Source organism: Triticum urartu, chromosome 2A (genome assembly GCF_056163025.1).
Source record: "Triticum urartu cultivar PI428250 chromosome 2A, HENAU_Tu73, whole genome shotgun sequence".
Taxonomy (NCBI): domain Eukaryota; kingdom Viridiplantae; phylum Streptophyta; class Magnoliopsida; order Poales; family Poaceae; genus Triticum; species Triticum urartu.
Window position 1 is genome coordinate 609,605,546 of NC_141874.1, and position 6,000 is coordinate 609,611,545.

Sequence of the window (6,000 nt, forward strand, 5' to 3'; positions counted from 1 at the left end):
CCGACAATTACTTCAAAATATCATATTTTTTTTCAGGATTTCTCTACTCTCTACTCTTATAAAAACCAAAGCCAAGTCGCAACTACATTAAAAGATCGTCTTTTCTCCCACAAGATATACAACTCATAGAAAGGCATCTTGCTAGTTAAGATTTTAAATTTCATTCATTTTTTTGCAGAGAATTGTTTTTTGAATTTTATTTTGATATAATTTTTAAAAAAATATTTTTAACGCGACTAGAAATGTCATGCTTAAAAGAGTTTGGACTCCACCGAAATATGAAAAAATTTCTTGAATTTTTTAGTAGTGCCCAGAATATATGGTCTGTAATGCTAACAAAAAGAATATGGGCGTCAAATATCCTTAAGAATTAGCAAATGGGTTGTAAATTATTGAAAATAATGGATAATGGGTTGTATGTTGTTTTCCACAGATTTGGAGGCTGACTGCTGGACCTACTAAGTTGACGATGACGCTGTCCTAAAAAACAATTTGACGCATACGCAAGGCTTTGTCAACTTAGTCAACACAGAGCAGTGACTGTTGGATGTCCATCCAACGGCCGTCGTGCTTCTTCAATCTCTGATCTTCCTGCTCCAGCCGCCCAAACCAGTGCCGGCGGGACTGCCTGCTCCCTCCCCCCATGGCTGGTTGTGCTGCCGCCAGGCCATCCCTCTACACACCCGCACATCCTGTTATTTTCCGGCGACGTCAGCCTCACCCCGCAGCCGACCAGTCAGCGCTCGTACACCCCTCGGCATGGGCATCCGCTACGGTGGCTTCGCCGTCTTCGGGCTGTTCCCTTCTTGGGCCTCGCCCTCGTCCACCGCATTTGTGCTCTCGGCGCGGCGAGGTCAATACGGTTAACAGACAACAACCATCGGAAGAGGCTGACAGTAGGGTCCACACAAGGAAATGCCTCATTATTACGTGCAAAATAATGATTCCTCCACCTAACAGCTGGGACCCACCGGAAGGGCCTCTGTATTTCTTGAAAATAATTTTCATCCCGCTGTCAGCTCGGACCCACCAGCTATATCTTCGCACACAAGGAAGTGCCTCCTTATTACGCACAAAAAAATGAATACTCCCCCTGCTAGCTGGGACCCACCATTGTGGGAGGCTGACTTGCGGGCCTACTAAGATGATGGGGACGGAGGACTTTGTCAACTTAGTCCATATGAACGGTTCTAGCTCCAGTGACTGTACGATGTCCATCCAACGGCCATACTGCTTCTTCAACCTCTGGTCTTCTTGCTCCAGCCGCCCAAAGCAGCACCGGTCATGCCGCCTGCTACTGCCTCCCATGGCCGGCTGTGCTACCGCGGAAGCCTCACCGCCCCCTACTGCTCCCACCGCTAGCCATGTCATCCCTCCACTCACCCACACCCCCTGTTATTCTGCGGCGATAGCAGCCTCACACCGAAGTCGAACCAGTGAACCCTCGTACTCCTCTCTGTGTGGGCATCCACTGCCGCGTCTTCCCCGGCTCCGCGTCATCCCCTTCCTAGGCCTCGCCGTGGTCCAGCGCCCTGGTGCTGTTGGCGCGGTGTGGTCAACATGGTCAAGGAACGACTTCCATCGGAAGAGTACTATACGTGGAGAGGCTGACAGCTGGGTCCACGACCGTAGCAAGGAAGTGCCTCCTTATTACGCGGAAAATAATGATTCCTCCACCTGACAGCGGGGACCCACCGGACGGGCCACCGTATTTCACGAAAAAAAATGTTTCCCCCCTGACTGCTAGGACCCACCAGCTACATCTTCGCACACAAGGAAGTGCATCCATATTACAAGAAAAAAAATGATTCGCCCCCTAACTGCTGGGACCCACCAACTACATCTTCGCATGCAAGGAAGTGCCTAACAATCAGGACCCACCCAGTCGAAGCGTATGTAGCGTTGTCATTCTGGTCACGAACGTGTACGTAACGTACTGGTCGATCGGTCTATCAGTAGCCTGCAGCGATGAACCGTGGCCGTGTAAGGCAGGGCACGTGTGGTAGTAGATGCGCGCACGTGTGGTAGTAGAGGCGCGCATGTAGCATGTACACGTACGTACAGCCGCCAGGGTGCAAGAAAGTAAATACGGCCACGTACGTACATACGGGCGGGGTCTTGAACGTCTACTCACGCATATGTATGGCCAGGGCTCGTGTACGTGGCTGTGGCTGGGTCGGAACGAAGAAACTGCATCGTCGTTGTGTTCATGGGGATGCAAAAGAATGTTTCATGTTCATCGGGAGGAAACAGAACGCGTGTTGTTCATCGGGAGCCAACCGGCTTGGACGGAACAGCCGATGGAAACGAGGCCTAGCGTACCACAGAATGGAGGAAACGGCCTTGTGTTCGACCGGCCACGGTGGAAACGGGATTCTGTTCATCAAGAGGGGTCTAGCGTACCGCAAAACGGAGGAAACGGACTTCTCTTGGACCTCCTATGGTCGAAACGGGGTCCTGTTGATCGGGAGGGGTGTGGCGTACCGCAGAACGGAGGAAACCGACTTGTGTTGGAGCGCAACGGTCGAAACGGGGGTCCTGTTCATCGGGAGGGGTGTGGCGTACCACTAAACAGGACTCCACGGGATACTGTTCATCTCCACCATCAACCTCCTCCAGCCTCCGGGGGCTACTAATCATCCACCGTCGACCTCCTCCAGCCTCCACCTGCAACTGTTCATCCACGGGCTCCTGTTCGTCCAGCCTCCACCGGCTACTGTTCAACCAGCCCTCTCCACGGGGTCCTGTTCCACCACCCCTCCACGGGCTACTGTTCATCCAGCCCTCCACCGGCTACTGTTCAACCAGCCCTCCACCGCCTACTGTTCAACCAGCCCTCCACGGGGTCCTGTTCATCCACCGGCTCGATCGATCGGGGTACTGTTCATCCAGCGGCAATGACCTCTACTACCACGGGTTCCTGTTCATCCAACCCCCACCGGGAACTATTCATCCAAACCCCCCAACAACGCTCACTGTTCATCCAGAGGCAGCATCAATCGGCTTCAGTTAGCAGCAGTAGCGAAGGAATCGCTCGATCGGGTTCAGTTAACAGCCATCGATCGATCGCTCGGGTTCAGTAACGCGTAGCCTGCAGTGCAATCGCTTGGGTTTAGTTAGAGCCCAACGCTTCGCTCGGGTTTGGTTAGAGTGCAACGCCTCGCACACACACGCGTACAGACGAGAGAAACACGCATCGCTCGGCCCCCGACCAGCCACCTTAACCGGCAACTCCCCGATAATTTCCTCGCCCTCACTTCTACCACGGTTTTTTCCATCATGGACGGCCCAAAGAATGTCATGCAGTTGCGTCTCCAGCCCGACCAGGACGAAAAGCCCATTTTCTATCATGATTTTTTTCATAGAAGTATGAGCCCACCACATCTATGATGATACCGGGTTTTGTCACAATTATCGTCCTAGAAGTGTCATAAGTAAGAGGAAAAAAAATCATTCGGCCCAAAATTTCACGGATGTGTCTTTTTTCTATAGTGCCCGTAGATACCGCCATGACGCTTTGCTTGCAACTGCACCAGCTGACTGCCCCACTGATACATCTCCAACGTGTCTATAATTTTTGATTGTTCCATGCTATTATATTATCTATTTTGGATGTTTAATGGGCTTTATTATACCTTTTATATTATTTTTGGGACTAACCTATTAAGAGAAAGCCCAGTGGAAATTGCTATTTTTTGCCTATTTCAGTCTTTCGCAGAAAAGGAATATCAAACGGAATCCAAACGGAATGAAACCGGTGAGAGAATCGTTTTTGGAACAAACGTGATCCAGGAGACTTGGAGTGGACGTCAAGGAAGCAACGAGGCGGCCACGAGGTAGTAGGGCACGCCCAGGGGGGTCAGGCGCGCCCCCCACCCTCGTGGGCCCCTCATAGCTCCACCGACCTACTTCTTTCGCCTATATATACTCTTATACCCTAAAACCTTCGGAGAGAGCCACGAAACACCTTTTCCACCGCTACAACCTTCTGTACCCGTGAGATCCCATCTTGGGGCCTTTTCCAGTGATCTGGCGGAGGGGGATTCGATCACGGAGGACTTCTACATCAACACCGTAGCCTCTCCGATGATGTGTGAGTAGTTTACCACAGACCTTCGGGTCCATAGTTATTAGCTAGATGGCTTCTTCTCTCTCTTTGGATCTCAATACAAAGTTCTCCTCGGTATTCTTGGATATCTATTCGATGTAACTCTTTTTGTGGTGTGTTTGCCGAGATCCGATGAATTGTGGGTTTATGATCTTAATTATCTATGAACATTATTTGATTCTTCTCTGAATTCTTATATGCATGATTTGATATCTTTGCAAGTCTCTTCGAATTATCGGTTTAGTTTGGCCTACTAGATTGATCTTTCTTCCAATGGGAGAAGTGCTTAGCTTTGGGTTCAATCTTGCGGTGCTCGATCCCAGTGACAGAAAGGGAAACGACACGTATTGTATTGTTGCCATCGAGGATAAAAAGATGGGGTATATATCATATTCCTTGAGTTTATCCCTCTACATCATGTCATCTTGCCTAATGCGTTACTCTGTTCTTATGAACTTAATACTCTAGATGCATGCTGGATAGCGGTCGATGTGTGGAGTAATAGTAGTAGATGCAGAATTGTTTTGGTCCACCTGTCACGGACGTGATGCCTATATTCATGATCATTGCCTTAGATATCATCATAACTATGCGCTTTTCTATCAATTGCTCGGCAGTAATTTGTTCACCCACCGTAATTCTAGTTTACTATGTATTTTGCAATCTTTATTTTCCAATCTATACCAAAAAAATACCAAAAATATTGATCTTATTATCTCTATCAGATCTCACTACCGTAAGTGACCGTGAAGGGATTGATAACCCCTTTATCGTGTTGGTTGCGAGGTTCTTGTTTGTTTGTGCAGGTACTAGGGGACTTGCGTGTAGTCTCCTACTGGATTGATACCTTGGTTCTCAAAAACTGAGGGAAATACTTACGCTACTTTGCTGCATCACCCTTCCCTCTTTAAGGGAAAACCAATGCATGCTCAAGAGGTAGCAAGAAGGATTGCTGGCGTCGTTGCCGGGGAAATTTGCACCAAGTCAAGTCAAGATTTGATCTCCCGTCAACTAGCCATTTCTGGCGCCGCTGCCGGGGAGATCTACGCACAAGTCAAGACATACCAACTACCCATCACAAACTCTTATCCCTCGCATTACATTATTTGCCATTCACCTCTTGTTTTCCTCTCGCCCACTTCACCCTTGCCATTTTATTCGCCTATTTTCTATTCCCCCTTCTTCCGTTCGTCTCTTTTGGCTTGCTTCTTTTGTGTCTGTGTGTTAGATCGTTTGTTTTCCCGTTATGCCTAGTCCTTCTATTACTGTTAGTACTCCTGATTTTGAAGTTCTCCACTTCAAACAAAGACAAGGAGAAAACTTAAAATATGCTTGGTATAGGATGGTAGAATCTTATCGTAGTTGCACCATAGAGGGAGATTTCAAGATTTTACTTTGCAATTTTTATGTTGGGCTTACCTTACCCCATAGACAACTCCTTGATTTTTCCGACAAAGGGAACTTTATTGAGGTTGACCGTAGTATTGCTTATGATATTATAGAGGGGATAGTAGGAGTACTTCCCCCACAAAAGGGACTTCACCTTATGCAAGAAGGAACCCAAATCTTAGAGAAATTATGTGAACTGAAAAAAATTTGTTGAACCTCTTAAAAATGTTGGTGGAAATCTTAGCCGCATGAATATGTTGATTACACTTTGCAATAAGCGGTTGGATGCCTTAGATATAAAGATCTCCGAGCATGAAGGGAAACATAAGGAACCTCCCGGATCCGAACATAACTCCGTAAAAAAGATAAATACCAAGGATGGCAATACCTAGATCTATTCTTGTTTTTATTCCTAGCTAGGGGAATTAAACGATACCACTTGTTGGGAGGCAACCCAATTTTATTTTTGTTCCTTGCTTTTGGTTCCTGTTTAGTAATAAATA